At 41.1% G+C, this 19,381-nt stretch overlaps 1 protein-coding gene and 1 long non-coding RNA gene across 6 annotated transcripts in view; one reads left to right on the forward strand and one right to left on the reverse strand.

Moving 5' to 3' along the window:
- TJP2 (tight junction protein 2) overlaps positions 1 to 16,952 on the reverse strand; it is a 69,418-nt gene extending 52,466 nt beyond the window's left edge. The window contains exons 1-3 of one of the 5 annotated variants that reach the window (XM_054810835.1): positions 16,810 to 16,952; positions 16,563 to 16,632; positions 3,593 to 3,713 (exon numbers count right to left, since the gene is read on the reverse strand). The gene's annotated coding sequence lies outside the window, so the exon portion shown is untranslated. Of the gene's footprint in view, positions 1 to 3,592; positions 3,714 to 15,414; positions 15,878 to 16,036; positions 16,340 to 16,562; positions 16,633 to 16,809 lie in introns of those variants that run through there. The other 4 variants (XM_054810834.1, XM_054810833.1, XM_054810838.1 and 1 more) reach the window with 4 other exon arrangements.
- On the forward strand, positions 14,952 to 17,063 carry LOC129199806 (uncharacterized). Its single transcript, XR_008574746.1, has 3 exons — positions 14,952 to 15,478; positions 16,374 to 16,837; positions 16,927 to 17,063. It is a non-coding gene; the product is annotated as an uncharacterized LOC129199806 (long non-coding RNA).
- The last annotated feature ends 2,318 nt before the right edge of the window (positions 17,064 to 19,381 follow it).

Here is a 19,381-nt window from a genome sequence, read left to right on the forward strand (position 1 = left end):
TGGGGGCTGAAGCACTGGGCCTACAAAAGAAGGCTGTGGCAGCTGGGCTTGTTCAACCTGGAGGAAGGATGGCTTCGGGACACCTAACGGCAGCCCATTGGTGCTGACGGAAGAGATTGAGAAGATGCAGTGATGTTCTTAACAGTGGTGCGTGGTGGGACGATAGGAGACAATGGGCAAAAGTTCAAATGAGAGGTTCAAATAGATATAAGGAGAAATTTTTTTTTCCCATGAGGGCAACCAAGCCATGGGCCCAGGGCACAGAGAGCTTTTACCATCTCTGTCCTTAGAGGTTTTCAAACCCTGACTGGGTAAAGCCCCAAGGAACCTGTTCTGATCTCACAGCTGACCCTGTTTTGGGCAAGAGGTTGGGCTAGAAACCTGAGGTTCCCTTCCACCTGAATTAGCCTATCATTCGTGAGTGACTACATGAAACAAATGCCCGCTTAAAGCGGAATGACATGTTCATTATCCTGCCTCTTGTCTCCGCTTCCAAAGTACAGCTTGTGATTATGCAGCATAGCGATTTTTGGCATGCAGCTTGCAGAGTCCGGTTGGCTATCTCTGGTCTAGTCTAAGGATGCACAGCTATACACACTTTCCAAGTTTCAAAGCAGCAATTCTAAGGCTGTTATTTTAGAAAGCACAGATGCCCCTGGAAGAAACACAGAGCCCAACATAAACAGTATCCTACACTTCATACATACTTTCTCTGGGGTAATCAACAGTACAAAATCCTCTGTAGTTCACATGGCCACCTAGTTTGACGTTCTCATGGTAAGGATTTTTTTCTTTTAAACCTAGACATACAGATTTACCTAGACACTTCAAATCAACAAAGTTTAAGACACATAGATAATGATTTAGAGCAAGAAGCAGCACTGCTCTAAGCCCACTGTTCTAGACTCAATTTCAAGTTCACAAAAAATAATACTGAAAAAATTACTATGACAAACACTGTTATACGCAGAACAACTAGGAACAGCACTAGAGATACAGTATGAAATACACTAATATGCTATATTTTTCTCAACAGTTTTGAAATATTAGTCATCAGTTCTACTAGATCTCACACATCACAGATTTATGCTGCTAAAATCCAGAAGACTGCTTGTTTTGTTTGTTACTATGTCTTTGCAAAGGATATGTGAATTAGAAAATACAGATGTATAGCACGTTTCACAGGGTAGATAAATATCAGCATGAGAATATGCAGAAGTGTTTGATAATCATCAATAAAAAAATGACAGTGGGGAGAATGTGTTTAGAATAGACTGTATTTCTTAATTTTCATCTGTGCAATGTTTCAAACTATACTGCAGTGTCTTGAAAAATTACACCAGTAAGGCAAGCAAATTAAATAGTGTGACCTATTGTTGGAGTGAAACAGGGACTTAACAGTGACTCCACCTGAACACTCCCCCCCCCTTCCTCCACAGACTATGCAAATTGAAGCAATTTTCTTTGGCATAAGCACTTGGACCTCTATTAACTTAAGAAGCTACAAAAGCTAGTACTGTTATTCTAAAGAATGAAATAACAAAGTAGTTTAAACAGATCCAAACCACACAAGTGTATACTGTTTTTCTCCTCAAACACCATACAAAAGTGTTTATCAACACTTGAAAGGAAATCTCTTCCCCAACCCTAATTTGTTCATTTTAAACAGAAGGCACCACATTGAGCACATTCTGTTTGAACATTCATTTTGCTTACTTCTCATTTCCTTCCTCTCTTCTCCATGCTTCTTGACTACTCCTTGCAAGGCTGTGAAACAGTTTTCTGCTTTTAGCAATTTATCTGCCTTCCCTCTCTAGAATTCAAGCCCTACAACATCAAAAATTTTACCATGGTAATCAACTGTTACAGCTCAAATTAATTAAGACAAGACAGTGAAGAAAACAAAGATCCCATTCTCATGGAGATCATTATACTTATTAAGAACAAGCATAAGAATATGCAGAATGCACAAGATGTATCACGCACAAAACTTTCTTGTTAATTTTTTTCTAGTACAGAGGTTAATTTAAAAAACAAAGCTCCAGACAGCAGTTCTTCAGCCAAGTTAGTCCTTTAGAGCACGAAACTATGCTTCAAAGCTCTGCCTCTCCCCATCCTATTTATACTGGCAAACCTCCTGCTGACGAGCTCATTAAGAAACAAAGCAGTTCTGCAGCCCCATTAAGAAACAGCAAGGCCCCAGCCTGGGTACTATGCTCACTTTTGGGTGCTGTTTTTCAGGATTGAAATGAGCTGGTGAGAGTTCAAGGGAGAATAGTGAGAACAATTACCAGGAAGAAAGCAGACGGACACAGCCACCCCAATCATTCACTTGCCAGTTCCACAGCTCCTGGGAGCCCACAGGCAAGGTGGCTGGATGCAGCTTCCAAGACACCTTTCTCTAGTGGATACATAGTTCCGGAGCTTCTTTCACTAAGAGTTGAGCTTGCAAGTATCCATATTCCCTGGTGTGAAGTTTGCATACTATACCGTCTCCTTGAAGGTTTTTAGTTTAAGGAAAATGCTAGAGTCTGCTGGAAACCTCAACTGGGGCATTCCTCTCTAGCTACACTTCACTGATACTCTTGTATTGTATTTTCCATCATACGGTGCCCTAAGTGAACAGGGCTTGCTTATTTGTTGTTTTATATAATGACAACTTTTTTTTTTTTCCTTTACTTTTCTGTCATGTCTTTAGAGTCTTATTAACTAGCACCCTCTCCTCTCACTCTCAGAACATTAAGCTAACAGATGAGTAGTTTTGGTTCAGTATATCACAAATTATAAAGACAGGACAACTGATATCCACATTTCCAAGTAAATTACTAAAGCAGCAATGGCTATTCATCTCTCAAGAATGGAAGATGAGTCAATTACAATTTTGCAACACACCAGCATAAAAACCTTTTGCTCCCTTAAAATTGTCATCTGTTAATGACTTACAAAAACAAGCCAAGCATGTTTGATCAACACATAAAACTAATGACACATTGTATATTCTCTCTGGAAGCACTTGAGAAAAGGTTTCAAAAGCAAGGTTAAGATGCCAGAAGGATTATATTTACCTTAATGATGTACTATAAGAAAATATGCAGCAAAACAACTCTCCCTCTGTGTGGCTATTCTGTTTCCCAGGACTCTACTGAGTCACTAAGCAATTCCCATTAATATTACCCTCCATGCTTAAAGTAATTTATTTATCCCCAAATCCATGCTAAATATTTATATTTGCTAAAGACATCACCATAGATTAAATCCATTCTTTACCAATGTTTAGCTAAGAGATGAACTAGTACAGGCTTGTGCATTATTATTTGCATAACTTTAGCAGAATATTGAGTTCATTGCAGAAGTCTTGCTTCTTCTGGAGGCCTGCTGTACTTCATCAAGCTTTCAGCAAATGTGCATGTGCTCATTCTAAGTTGCTTCAGGAATCCAAACTAGTTCTGAATACAACATAGTGCTCTATTAAGTACAGTTTCTTAAAACCTTTTAAAATCATAGCTAAAAGAATGAACACTATAGCTAGCACATGACAAGTATCCATCATTTTAAACTGATGGCCAGTTCAAACATGCAGTTTGTCTAGTACCTTGTGAGGAATGACGATTTTTGAGTGTCTCTGTTTACTTGCTGTGAGACGCTTTGGGCTTGATGTACAGCTGTGCTCCCAGTCCCACTCACAAGGAGATGGCAGTGCAGTAGTTTGCTCTCTGAAAAACAAAGTTTCATTTAAGTCACATATAATCACAAAAGAGTGACTGTGAAGCCTGGGACGCTGAACTCCTAGAGATAAAGGGGATATAAAATATATTTCGCTGGTTAGTTTGGCATGCTTTAGCTTCCCTGGCAATCAAGTGGAAACAGTGCTTAAATAAAGGAGATACTTGGCAATATTTACACTTGCAGCGCTATTGCAAACTTCAGTTCAAGCACTGTCCCCCCATCAGGCATCCACTCAAGCCTGCACACAAAGCAACAATGCCTTTTTGCAAACTAAATAGGGTATAGACAGGAAGCATGCTTATATTCCCTTTGTTGCACTGTTCATCTCCACAAGGCGTTTGGGCTCTCTGTTTTCATTTAATCTTAGTCCGATAGCTTAGCTTGCATAGGATTGTACAAAGTTAAGCTAGTAAGAGCATTGTATCTTAAGCATAACCTCAGTAAACAATGAGATACATGCACTTCAGTGTTTTCAATTGGTAACTTAACTCCAGTTCCCAAATGACAGAAAAGAAACAATTCCCAATGTCATTTTCTACTCCTTCCCCTGCTCAACAGGCCTCAGGTACCCCTCTTCTACACCAGCAGTATGTTCCCTGTCAAAGGGCTCCTCCTCTCCCACACCCTTTGTCCTAGGCCCTTGATTACCCTGTGTAGGAAAAAAGAAAATGAATGGTTTAACTAAGATGAAGGAGGAACTTCTGACAGAAATAGAATCAGAAGCCAGCTGTTAGTGTTTGTTGGTTGGGTTTTGTTTTTAAAAGAAAACCCACACGCATCATGATCATCTTAATTCATCTGAAAGAGCATATTTCCAAAGTGTTCCATCTTCAAAGAAGGATATAGCTATGCTTCCCTGGAAGAGTATCTTATCCATACTTGTAACAGGTTTGGGTTTGTTTGGGGTTTTTTGTTTGGTTTGTTTTCTTTCCAATGTATTTTTTTTATTCTGGTTAATACTCCCTTAGTAATTTCTAGATAGCAGGAAAGCCATAAGAAAAACATACTGAAAGAATTCTGCAGTACTTCCCCAATTATCTACAAGTCTACTCCACATTTTATTGATGTGTCTCGTGTGTGGCACCCACTTTTTCCTGAGCACAATCATAATGATGTCCCAGATTCAAAAAAATCAAACTTAAAACTTCTAAAGATATTTTAAAAATATATTTGGTCTCAGATTAACTTCTTAAAAACATCAAAAGCACAAGCATCTGCCAGACATCGCATGGTGAAACTAGAAGGTTCTTGCCCCTCTCTGATGATTCTTCCAGAAAAAAAGCATCTTTCTAAAAGTAATAAACTACTGTTTTAAATCAAGGCATGATTTAGCAAGTCACAGAACAAAAAGGTGCTTAATAGGAGCTTCCATGATCACCAAAGAGCAGCAAGAGCTATACTGTGCACTGTGAACAAACATAAGCTTTTTTGTTCAAGGCTGTGGAACAGTGAGTTATTAATTTGCTTATGCCAGTTGTATAGAGTAAGAAGTCTGCGGCTACAAAAAGAACAGGGTTTTTTCTTCAACTCAGTTTGCCACAATTGGTGGTTACCAACCTTTAGTTCCCTGAAAGTTTTAATGAAAACAAAAGGGATCCCTATTACAGTCCAATAACAACAGCTTCTCTGCTTTTGTGAAACTGTTGGAATGGCAAATCCAAACATAATCCAAATACATCTTAACCAGTTTGGAATTCTAAGTGTGTGCAATGATCCCATTAACTAAACCTCTCCCTGAAATAAGGGAGATGCCCGATTAAGAATGCTGGAAATAAAAACAAATGTTAATGGGGTAGTGTCTTTTGCACTTTGATACTGACTAACACTCAGTAGTAGATAAAAGCCAAGCAGTCCCAGCTACAAAACAAAAAATAATGCATGCTACAGTTAGCAAGTTTCATTTTTAGATGGCTTGTTTCAAGCTGTGACTTTGGCCAAACAAACCTACTTGAAAACAAAGAGGAATTATGCAAGAATGTACCATTACTTTCCAACACAGTTCTTCAAGGTGTCAAGAGCAATCACTTATGGTTTTATCAACATGTAAAGACTGGCTGCAAAATTCAGAGAGATTAACATGTAGATAACTTACATGAAACAATCATGTAAGCATCTGTCTAGGACACTCCACTGTCCTGTGTCCAAGTACATTGTACTGAGAACCCCTTTTGTTGGGCAGATTTTTAACAAAAAGCCCTACAAGCACTCATTAACATGGTACCAGAAACTTAGGAGCAGCTTAAAGAGTACTTGCGTTGATAAAAGGCTGGAAACTGTTGGCATCACTGTATTTTCTAGACTAGTTTTTGTGGGTTTGGTGATACAATTTAAAAAAAAAAAAATCATACGGTGCACTGTATTTCAGTTGCCTTTACTGTTGCTATCACCATTAGAGGACCTGTTCCTTTGGAAAAGTTAAAGGATAAATCTGAGTTCAGTTACAGCGAAACAGCCACAGTTTTACTCCAAGCTTTTCTCTGAAGTGTTGCTTACACAAAACTATTCCAAACCAGTAGAAACATCTTAATTACTCTTGAACAAAAGCCTCTCACATTTTGCATTCCTCTGCAGTGCCTGAAACAAGGTGACAGCATTCTAATGCCTAACTAAAATATGAGACTAGAAGAGCTGTGAATACACCCATCCATCAATGCTACTCATTAGGGGCAGGTGGGAAAGAATGACAATCCCCTTTCACACACACACCATAAGTTTTTGAGGGAAACAGTTGTGAACAGAAAGAATTTTCTGAAGCCTGATACTCGAGTTGTGTGGTACAATAAAGCACTCTGAATTGTTTTTAACAAGACCAAAATGCTCAGTGTTTCACATTTTCAACGGTAATAGCCTTAATTGGCTTCTCTTTTAAAACCTAAAACTTTCCTTTAGGGAAAACATTATTCCTAAAGAAGATGAACTCTTGCTTCCTAGCAGAGAAGGAAAGTTGCATACACAGAGAAAAATGTTTTTCTTTTCCAATTCTAGAAGCTGATAGTTCTCTCATGGATAAAATTAAAATATGTGTATTTTTAAATGGGAGGGAGGGAGAACACATGCATACACATCAGGTTAGTAGTGAGCAATGAACACAAAACAACCATTTCATTTTCAGTCTCATGAGTATTACACCTGTTTATCCTTTCTGTTCTCCAGCAAACTCCTGATTTAGAAATAACACCTTCTACTTATTCTACTAGCCAAGGACAAGAAGTACACAGAAATCTCTAATGAAACCACAAAGTTTAACCACAACTGCAGAAGATATACCATTTGGATTGTAAAAAAAAAAAGTTTACCTGTTTTATGAATTACTCTCCTCTTTTCTGATAACAAGTTTTAGTATTCCATAATTCAAAGTGAGACCAGGTTTTCCCATAGTTACTCACTGATAGTTTTTTAACACTTACCCTGGATGTTGCCACAGATTTGCATGTCTACCCTCAGGAAGCAGCTCCCTTTTGTTAAGGGGAGTAATACCTATCGCTGCTTCTAAAATAGTTATATATTTCTTGTACCGCATCCTGCCTCTCTCAAGAGTTCCACCACGCTAAGTTATCATCCAAACGCAGATGCTGCAACTGAAGTCATGTCTCATCACTTATCTGAGCTGCTGCTTTTTAAAACATGCTGTGAGTTTGAAGCATAAAAATAATACTTTTTCCCTCTCCCAGGCTTGGCGAGTTAGCAGGAGAGAGAAACCAAAGTAAAACTCCTACCAGATTCCCCAGAAACGTCATTGTTACATAATTCGATCTTTGAATAAGACACTAATGAAAATGATTGAAGAGACAATCATGGTTCTAAGCCTGGCCGGATAATGCACACTCTCCAATTGACTAATCCTTTGCTAAATCTCTGCTGTCTATAATCTTTCAAGTACTAATGGAGCACTAGGTAACTTCTCTGTCAAATCAATCCAGCAAATAAGAGATCTGCACAGAAAACTTGAGACTGTTTTACACACTATGACAGACAAAAATAGATTTTGCGTTAACTTTTCTCCTCGGCACCAGGAAGCTCTGTACATTGGAAGCATTACAAGGGATTTATCTGATCTGTTCAGAAAAGGCAGGGAGAAACATTTCCCTATGTGGCTTGTATGGAATTAAGAAAGCTAGAGACTCCCATTATGACACCTATTAGTCATTCAAATGTGCCTCACATTGTGCCAGAAGCCACTTTTTATGTCAAAATTGTTCTAGCCATGAGGTAAGTAACCATGTGTGCCAAAGACCTCATGTACTAACTACAAAGATGGAGACAAAGGTACATGTTGAAGTCACAGTGACATTTTGGAAATGCTGCAGCACTGTCAAATTGCAGTATTAAGAGAGATGCTCTTGATTGCAAAAAGACTAACTAAGGTAACGTTGTTGTAATGCTACATAGATACTAAGGTTGTAAGATACGAATGCTTTATATATAATTATAGAAATACTATGTACTTATGCAGTAATATAGATAAAAATGTAAAAAGAAGAGATGGGATAGGAGGACCGAAGACTTCAGCCACAACACTCCCTCTGTAAATGGAGCATTTTAGTTATTCCCTAGTATTATTAGGCATGTCTATACTTCTGTTGGGGTGATTTCATATTGCATGCTACTTATTTAGAAACTGCTAAGATGAAAACTGGCAGTTTTCATTACTTACACTGTAAAATATTCAGCTCTTAACAACAAGATTTGTATAACTATTGCCAGGTCCTACATTACTTCCAATCCTCTGTTACCTGTATTTGGTGTTTAATATTCAGTCACATCTGTAGGTTATGTTAACACATGCATGCCTAGAACTATCTCAAGTTATTACTAAATAGTAATCTATGGGATTCATCTTAGAAGAGCAAAATAAAATTGAGCATCTTTTAGATTCGAGTACCACTACAAACAGCTATCTGAGGGAAAATTTAGTTTTCATCTACCTAGTTGCATGCTGATGTGTAAGGAATATGCAGTCTGAAAATTTGTGATGTGTTAAGACAATTAATATATTAAAAAAACAGAAATTAAAGTAAGCAAATAATTACTTCTCCAGGTCTAAAAAAAAAAAAAAAATGCATTTAACTACAACTTCAAACATCTGTATACAAAGTATTAAGAAGCTTAGGAAAGCGAAGTACTACTAGAAGTCTGCAGGCACAGCTAACGTCATTAAGCCTGCATGCATCCTGACTTCTGATAGCTTTGGCAACTCTCTTATAAATGCAATACCTACTAGCAAAAGACAAGAAGTGGACAGGTTTTTTGACTATTCCAGTTTTTGAGAACCTTCTGTCTATAGTAGTCCATGACAACATTCAATTTTACTTAAATGCAGAAACATTTTGATAAAATCCAGTCTTCCCTCAAAGTCAGTTTTGTTAGTAACATCAGTATTACCACAATTTCTCCTATGAAATTTTGGTTATTCATCCTGTCCTCGTGTTCCCCTCTTCCCCTCCCCCTCCTCCTGCCTTTTTTTTTTTTTTTACCCTAAGTTTTCCCCTTATAGGTCTAAGAAACAGTTCTTACAAAAACTTTCCCAAACTACTTTTCAAAGCCAGAGTCCTGTGCAAAGTCTAAAAAGCATTTAGGGCAGCTTTGGTCCATCTTTTGTCTCTTTGGGCAAAGCCACAACTAACCTTGTACACAGAGAAGCCAAGCTCACACAATAAGCACAAGTTACTCCCAAGTAATTAGTTTTGGCTAAACAGTTCACGAAATCTCCGGGTATCTAGAGGGAGTAAGACTGACTCACACTTTATCAACTTCCTTCAACTTTATTTGAAAACAAAAATTCAAAGCTGCTAGTACATCCATTGTTAGTGAAGGATAGGTTTTACAGAGCAAAACAAAAGGTCTAAAATATACCTTCATCCATTGTTTCCTGTTAGGGAGTTATCATCCACTCCCCTTCTTCTGGCTTTGTATTTTTTTCAGGAAGAACGAACACAAAGTTTTATTGGAAAGAACACAGCGCAATTTTCCTAACTGGGAACACACAAGTGAACAAACATAAATCTAAGAATTAAGCCGCTAAGAAAAATATTTGTGTCAACTTCAGGAACGCATGTTCCTCAGCCAAATCCAAAAAAGGTAACAGTAAGAAACTGTCTAACAGTTCAGCTAAAAAGGTTCTTTGCTTATTCCCTGTATGTGCATTCTATGCTAACCTTGTCCCTACAGATCACTCACATTAATTACTAATCAGTTCACAAAAAAATTAAAATCCAGTAACACAGATTTCTATCAAACTGATACAGTGCATTGTGGCAACATTGCAGCACTTGTCATAGCCTTACCAAGCTACACTGGCTATAGGAAAAGAGCACCCCATGAAAACTGTCAGCTTTTCGTTATCTATTCCAAAGCTCCCTACTCTTTTCTGTGCTTCCTTAGCTGAAACAGAAAAAAAGCCCAACATTTCAGTCTTGGGGCAGTGATTTCAATCCAGCTGAAATTCCACAGATGATTTTTGCAAAAGCAGTTCTGAAGTTGGCTTACGTTCATTCACACTGCAAAATTTGTAGACTCAATCACAGTGCATGGTTTGGAAAGCAAGTCATATTCCTGGGAATGGGGAAAGAATGACAGAAGCTCTTTTCTGCATTAAAGAAACATTTATGAGATCAAAGTAAAAGCTTCATTTTGCTGTAATCCTTGACAGATGAAAACAGAGTCATACTCCCTTAATTAGATGTAGAACATACTTCATGTAAACTGATGACAGAAGCATGATCACATCTTCAGTCATTTAAGACCCAACTACAAAGGAGAAAAGCATTGCTCAACATACCTACAAATTACTTTCTGTCTTTGGCAAGATACAAAATCCTTTTCTTTCTCCTCTCTCAACAAAAATCTCTGTAACACCTACAGACCAAAGACTCCTTTCATGGAGACAGCAAAGACACAAAGGTCTCTTCCTACATGCTTTTTCTCAGGTGACGAGAATAACTGTGACAGACAATTGTTAACATCAAGAACATACAGGTCTTTTGTTTGGGCTGTATAGCTAAGAAATAGCTTGAAAAACAATCAACATACATAAAGCTTGTTGAAACAGTTTTGAGGCAAAGGAGCATCAAGGATCAGATTGGAGCCATGGGGGCAGGAATGGTTTCAAGGGAAGAGGAGGACCTGGAAACTTCTTTCACACAGCTTCAGGGACTGCAGTTGCTTTTGGCCCCTCCTTAGAGATTGTCCCTTGCTCAAACAGTCCATATGTTCCTGGAGATTCTCAGAATCAGCTTATACAAAGTTGTGCTAAGGAGGCTAGAGACACCAGCAGTCAAATCTGCTGGTTATTAAGCAGAGCTAGATGATGAAGCAGATGTTAGAATAGAGAGAGCAAGTCAGACTACAGACAGCCTTGCTGTTAGCAGTGATGTGCAGGAGAGATTTATGGGTGTTCTCTAATGTCTCTTAAAAAAAAAAAAAAAAAGACGACTAACAATGCAAAGTAAATAACAAATAGCTTGAACGAATATGTGAAGCCTTGGTTTAGATGAAGCTGAACATTGCTGAGTTCAGGCTCACTGTATCAATACAATCCAGGCTGATGTTAAAGAATTAGTGGAAATGTATTGTTGACCCAATCTGAGGAAAAATCCAAAGTGGTCCAAAATATTCGAACTCGTGCTTAGCTTAATGAAAACATACCCCCACCTAACTAGATATCCTAAATCTGACATTTCACATGTATCTAGACCACACCCGAGATAATCTATGTACCTTTAAGAAATAAAAAGACATTTATTTTTAAGCAAGCAGACATTGGGAAAAATCAGAACAAAAAGGGAAATATTTTTCCTTGCACCTTCTTATTGGCCGTACTATTGCATCGCATGGTAAATTGTCTGTCATTTCACATTATACATGTGAAAACATATCACTAATGAGCTTCATTTTCTTCTTAGATTAGGAACAATGGTAATCTGAGGTTCCAACACTCAGACATACAATGGTAATACTGACCTAAATTCAGGAGGACTTGGGTAGCTCATGTTTCCTAAAAACAAAGCCTGCAGCTGATGAATACATAGCAGGGCAGATGCCGTACAAGATATCAGACCAGAGCTACCACAGTTCATCGTCATTACTAACCTTGGATCATAAACATCCTAAATACGTTCACAACTGCAAGGGTCATCTAACACTGGAGAGAAGGACAGAAAGGAGTTGCCACAGTCTGCATTCTCATTTGAAACAGAAATCTACAACATGCACTTTCAAAAAGCAGTTATCTGATTTAAAAGAAAACAAAAAGCAAGAACAACAAAACTAAAAAACAACCCAAACATTAACAATTTAAGTTGTGGAATGACCTGAAATGGTTTTTGCTGCTGCATGAAGCTGTTTAATTCCCATACTGCAGTCAGTACCTGTGTTAATATTTAAGTAAAAAATAACCTCAGCCCTCTACTGTTAAATGGAGGTTTTGTTTACTAAAAACCAAACAAACTGCAGCAAGTTCTAAATCACAATTGACCTATTCAGAAAAGAAAAAAAAATTACTTTCTGAAGTGGGACTAGCATAACCCCAGTACTCACAAAAGACCATTAAAGGGCAACAGAAGGCTCCAAAGACTGGGGACAAGAAACAAGCACACTTTACAAGGGAGCAGACAGGGATCTAACACAATGCTGCTCTTTCTGGGAAGGGATAGGTTCAGATAGTTAAGAAAAGCACCCAGTTGTTGAACAGCTCTATTTTGACAAAAGCATCTGGGAGAGAAATCTGTGTAGGAATTAAACCCGAGTACCTCTCTGGGGTTTCCAAACAACTTAAGAGTACTTGGTCATGAGACTGAAACCAAACCTTTAACTGTGAAAGAAGACATGCATTGGTGTGCATATGTCAGCATGGCCATGCAAAACCTGTCACACCCACTTCAGTGCTGCAACCTTCATAGGTAACTCACCATTTGCAAACATTCTTCACTATGGCAAGATCCATATATTAGAAGACAGGCCTAAAAATTATGCCCTATATCCTTATTGCCATAAATGTTTGTTTTACAAATAGATTATCTCAGTTTTGAGAAATCTTCTGAAAGTAACAGAAATTCACTGCATTTTGGGATTAAGATTCACAGACTTTATGCAGCTGATGTCAAGGATCAATTGTCAGATTTAATAAATTCATTTTTTCCCAGCAATGAGTATTTTCATACCTGTTTGAAAATAAACCAGACTTGAAAATCTCTAACCTCAAGAAACTGTAGCTATTACACCATGTCAATGCTTTCTTTCCCATTATTAGAATGACTGGTTGCAGGATTGCTACAATAGTATGAAACTGATGCAGCCAAGGCATGACAAAAGTTACACCATCCTTGAGAATGTAAATACTGTTATATCAGCAATTAAAAGAGAACAGTCTTGTAACAAGAAATTTCCTTTACCCTGCAAGGAAGTTCTGGAGACAGACAATGTTGGTAATTGTTAAAACACACACACACGAATGCAATCATCTATATTTGCTCTAAGTTAAATGCAGCTTTGAAGTAGTCCTGGAATATTAGGCCATTCCCCAGTTGAGAATTACTATGATCCAAGAACTTTCTGATGCTTTTAAGCATCTAGGTTTTATAAAGGTACAACACATCCCATTTTTTGAACCATGTCAGGGCCTAAATGTTATTTTAATCACTAAGAAAGATTTCCTGGTTGTCCTTAGAAGACACTGAACCAGGAAAGGGGGGATTAAGCAATCAAAAAAGTATCAGACACTTAATTACTTTGATGCTTCACTCTGAAGAGCTCTGTTGAGATTATAGTTCATGCAAAGTATTGGGATCATCCTAACCCCACTGCATAATTCCCTATACTCATCTTTATTCTCACAAAAGCCCAGTATAGCGGCACTGAGCACAGTAGCAGTTATGCAAGTTACACAGTTGCAGAATACAATTAAAGTTAGACACAGTTTCACCAGTCCATAGTGACTTCCTTTCGCAAAGGGAAGAGGAGTCACTACCGCTGCCTGAACATAATATTTAGGGCATAAGAAGATGTTTGCATATAACAGTCTGGAAGCAATTATAACTGTAAACTCATCTAAAAAAATCAAATACATGCGGAAAGCTTCCTCACATGCCTGCTGAAAGCCCTCATAAGCATCAGGTTATACTAAGTATAAATCTTACCATGTCTAAATGGCGCACACACAGGCTTACCACTGCAAAGCATTTCAAAGTCTCTTCAAGCAGCCTGATGATCTATCAATGAATATCAATTTACACAAGCAAACTTCCATGCTTTCCAGTACCTGATCCTTGCCATGTGGACCTCATGGATCCTGACAAGGATCATTGCTTGGGAGAGTTTACAGATGGATCCTTAATACTATGAATGCTTCAGAAATAAAAGAAGCAATTTCATCAGTCATAGCACAGGTTTGTTTTTCTTTTCTCTGATCTACAGCTGAATCACAGTCCTAAACCTTTAAAATACAATTTTGGTGAGCAAAAGAAAATGTAAGTAATTTGCTTCAAACCATCCCAACTTGATAATTACACCCAAAAGTTAAAACCTCAAAGCTGGTGGCCTCAGCTGGAGCACAGCTGTGGGGCTGAGAGTTTTCAAATACTGTCCTAGCTATTGGATTTGATACCAGTTTATAAATTGAAGCTAGGGAGCAGATTATTCAGAAATTCCATCTGTTTGAAGTGAGTAACTATTAGAAAGCAACATTGGAGGTATGGAAGTTTTCAGATAAGCAATCTGAAAGATGAGTACATGACTCTTACGCAAGTGTGTTCAGACAGCATGTACTTTTTCATCCTGGAAAAATACGCAGAGGAAACAGGTTTCAAGTAGGGGGAATGTAAGGGCAGAGTTGTCTCATAAAGCAAGCGCATGCCTCTGGTAGATCAACCTTGACACTCCTCGATGTAAGTCTAATGTACCTGAGCTCCAGCACTGCAATCGAGGCCGAATGCCATGGGATTTTAACAGGGCAGTCAAGGATTTGGCTCCTGGAACTGCCCGTTCCTTTGCTTTACAGTTCCCTGTTAACTTGAAACTTCCCCTGACCCAGTTAGGAAAGCGCAAGGCACGGCTGGAATCCACTCGGGATGTGCCAACATAAAGATTTCAGGAATTCTGTGTGTAACAAAGGCAGCCCAAGCCTCCACCGTCGGGGGTGTGCGCCTGTCGGGGGACCCGCCCCCCCCCCCCAAAGGAGGAAAAAACACGGTAAACAAAAACCCTGATTCAGCGGTGACATCTCGCCCACTTCCCACGTAGTATCGCACTCTCACAGAAAGTGCTTAGCACGGAAAAAGTCACCGAGAGCCGCTTAATCCCGTTAGGGAAAAGCCGATCCTCGACCCGAGCACGGCTGCTCGCGCGCCCCAGGTGCGCGGTGGCGGCGGCGGCGGCAGCGGGGCCGGGCCGGGGACCGCGGCGGGAGCGCAGCCCCTGCCTCGGCTCCCCCGGACAAAGAAGGGAAAGTGCGCCCGAGGAGTGAAGGGGGGCGGGTATGTGAAAGCCAAAGCACACAAAGGAGGGAGAGGGACAAGTCGCGCAGCTCTTCCTCGCAGCACGACGCCTGGAGCGGGAAGCGGAGGCAGCGGCGGCGCCGGACGGGAGGCGACGAGGGGCGGCGGAGCGCCGCACCTGCCCGAGGAGAGGGGAGCGGCGGGGAGGCGCGAAGCCGGGGGCAGCCCAGCCCAGCCCGCCCCCCGCGGGGATACTCGCCTGCTCGCGGAGGTAGCCCCGGTGCGGCGGAGTCGTCCGACAGAGGGACCAGAGGTCCCAGGAGGTGGCCCGGCGCAGGGACTGCGGGGACTGCGCGCCCTACCCTGCCCCCAGCCTTGCCCCGCCGCTTCAGAGCAGTCTGCGGCGCCGAGGCCGGGTCCGCTGCGGCCGCTCCCGCCGAGTCGGGCGATTTCCTGCGGGCGGGGGCGGTGCGGCCGCGCCGGGGCGGGCTCCCGCCGCAGGTGCCGGCCTCGCCCCCAGGTGGGGAGGCGGCGGAGGGGAAGGAAGAGGAGGGGCGGCAGCTGGACGGGGCAGGGCGGCGGGCAGCAGACCCCCTCCGCAGGCGCGACTCCACCTGCGGCCGCTGCCGCTCCCCCACACCCGCAATTCAGGGGCGGCTTCGCCCAGCTGCCCCCCGGCCCACCGTCACACACACACTCTCTCTCACACACGCGGCGCTGGGCGGGGGAACAGGAAATACCGGTTGCAGGCCGGTACTCCGCGCCGCTGAGTCACCGCGGCGGGGCCGCCCCGGCCACCTCGCCCCCCCCCCCCCCCCCCAGCTTTTCTCAACTCGTTCTGTCTCCCGGGAGACGGGCCCCGACTCTGCACCCCGGCCTACCTTGGCCGCCCGGCATTGCCCGAAGCGCCCCCCGGCGGGGCCGGGGTGGAGAGCCGACCTGCCGGCGGCCGCAGCAGCTCCGGCGGCCGGTGCCGGGTGCCGCAGGGCCGGGGCGGGGCTGGCGAAGCCCTTTCGCCGCTGCTGCTCTCGGGGTGCGCAGTCACCCAGCCCTGCGCTTGTGTGGTCTTCCCGTTTACATCAACGTTTGGTTAGGAACTTGGAATCATTACCCCTCTAAACTTTTCTAACTGGAAGACCTCTGAAACAGCTTTTAAAACCGCTGTGCAATGTTCCACGCATACTTCTGAGTCTGCTTCTTTCCTGCCTTTTATCACAGAAGAGCCAAGGCCAAGTTCCCTCCTCTTCTGGTGTGCTCTGGCAGCTCTGAGGAGCTGGGTGTTCACATCATCACTCATGGCTGAAACACCCAAGATTAGCAGAAGGCAGAGCAGCTCCATTTCCAGGCCAGAACGCGCAGTGCTACTCTGCAAGTCGTACCAATACTGTTCCCGAAACCTCAATTTACCAGAAGGGAACTGCACTTCAGGCTGGCATTCCACGGGTATCAGCTTTCCAGCATCACTGATGTCCCGCAGCTGAAATGAGAAAGGCAAGGCCAAACAGCTCTGACAGGATTCTTTGGAGTCGTATTTCTTCTGCATTGTAAAGCACTAAATGTCACCAAGGATTCCTTATCTGTTCTCTTCCCATGCAAGCTCCTCCGAAACAGTATACTCACCCTGTATCAGGCCTGTGAAACAAAATCTACTTACAAGTTTTCTGGTTTGCTGTTAGTTGCTGGTGAGAAAGGGCAGATGATTTTTCAACAGATGCTAAATATTCTAGATTCCCACAGCATTCCTAATTCACACTGGTTTCTTCCTCGTTAGGTGCGGATGATGTTTGTGCAGTATGCCTCATACAGAAATGAAGATAAAGAAGGCAAACAGTGTTCTTCATGAAGCTGCTGGACTTTGGAAGGAGGCACTGGAAGAGCCTGTTTTATTGACAGCAAATACGAAACTGCGTTCAGACATTGTACTCAAAAAGCCTGCTTGTAGCTATAGTTAATAATTAACACACATGTGCATACAGTAGTCTTCAAGTGACCATTGCTGTTTAAAAGCCCCAAACAGCAAAACAGAGGAGGAAAAAAAAAGACTAAATCAGGAACTTGATGTTTTCTGTCAGCTATACATAGGCTCAGTGATCAGTACATAATACAGTATTTTGTTCAGGCAGAATCAAGGCATGATCAGTGGAAATTTAGTCTTACTTCCAGGTATGTGTCAGATTATTTGGTTTACACTGTGCTGGGTGTGTGTTTCCTTAATGAATGTTTAAAAACTTCATCTGGTAGTTCTCTACATTTTTTCCTTTTTCTGAAGCTACTTTGGTAATAGTGTCCTTAAGATGCTTGGTTAATGGTTCTAAAATGCTGTAAAGAGAAGTAATACTACTGACATATTTAATGTATTCCTAATTTTTTTTAGTAGAACAGTGGAGAACACTGATGGCTAGCAGAAGAGCCTACATCTGGAAACTAACAATGCTTACAAAATTACTCATTGTAATACTGATCACTTAGCATAATTACCATGACACAAACAATTTTTAAACAATTCAGCAAATTGGAGAGGGCAGCAACAACATTATATGGCTTGTTTTAAACATCTATTGTTTCCTTATCTAAACTTGGCTTTCCTTAACCTGAACTCCAAAAAAAGCTTGTAATTAATAACTGTTTTAAAAACTTTCTTATTGTTCATAGCTGTTTGTTCTACGCTTAGAGAAACAGCCTCCGCTGGCTGTCTCCTTCGGTGGAGGTCATGAATCTTCTCTTTGTTCTACGACTGCCAACAGTACAATTTACATAAAAGACAATTTGGGACAGAGGGGGTTGTAACTCTGAACTTATCTTTAAACAGGATTTTTAAATTTTTAATCTCAGTAGTAAAGTGGACTGGAACATGTTTGATTGGTTACAATTCTAAATAGTGGTGTGCAGTAAATTTAAAATATCATCCCCTAAGGGGCCACAACATGATGCAGCTTGTCTCTAGCCTTTCCTTGCCCTGCCAACGACATCAGCCGTTGGGCAAAGTTAATCTCTTCCTGATAGCCTTTGCCTCTGCCCCTCCCATGCTTCCTTTTCTATTCTGAATGCTCTTCCAGGTATTTTGGCAAGCCTCTGCCTTCCTTCCCCGGACTCCCACACATTCCTGAGCTGGTTAGCACAATCATGGAGTTCAACCATTAACCAGAAGCTAAAAGTAATTCAACATGAAACTCCCTGTGAATACCTCTTCCCTTATTCGGCTACCACCTCTTCAGGACAGGTCTTTATCCCATTTACTGAAGCAGCTAAAAGAGTTTGGGAATTTTAAGGAAACAAGACAGGATGATTTTATCACATGGAACAGTCTTGCAGGGAAGAGTTAATGGTAACGTTTCTTAAGAATTATCACATGTGGAAAGGAAAGTGAACCGACAAACACCAGACAAGCATTTATGCACAGAACGCCTGTCAAACAACTGCAGTGGTTTGTGACCAATACAGACTGCAAGTAGTTGCTGTAAGCTTGACTACGTGAATCAATCAAGACTTCAGAAGAACTCACTGGCACACAGGAAACAACTTAAGCCATGTTAGACATGCTAGGGCTTTCAGACTGTAGGCCAGAAGCAGAAAAATATAAACATCAGAGCAATTAGCTATTGGTGAAAACTCTGAGACACCTAAAAAAACCCAACACCCCCCACTTTCTCTGCCAAGTCTGAGCATCCAGTACAGCTACAAATGCCAATACTCCTCTTTCAATAGTACTCTGTTTTCCTTCACTGAAGATGGAGCAACTGTCTTGCAGGAAAAATGCTATCAGTACTGTGATGGTTCTTATTGACACTAACTGTTCGCAGTACACATCAAAGGATTTTTCTTTGGCTATTTCTTTTGGGAGAGGTGAAGCAAGAAACTATTGACATGATATCAGGTGTGTAACCATTGAATAACTTGCTTATTCATGTAAGTTACAGAAGTAAAAAAATATTACGGAAGAGTTATTTGTCTTGGGGCAATAAGCAAAGTCTGACATGAGGCTCAGAGCTCGTCCTGTGCCTCCACTGAACAACCATGATGGCTGACGGAGCCCTTGCCTTTACTACAATTTGATGCAAGTATTAGAGCAAAAAAAATTAGTCACGTCCTATGATTCATTTTGTACACAGAGATAAAACTCATTCGAATTTGCTGATGCTCTTTATCTTCACCAGGTACATTAAATCCATTTGTTACTCAGATACCTAAACCAGGAAATTGTTTGCATAAATAGTAGTAGCATTATG

Source organism: Grus americana, chromosome Z (genome assembly GCF_028858705.1).
Source record: "Grus americana isolate bGruAme1 chromosome Z, bGruAme1.mat, whole genome shotgun sequence".
Classification (NCBI taxonomy): Eukaryota; Metazoa; Chordata; class Aves; order Gruiformes; family Gruidae; genus Grus; species Grus americana.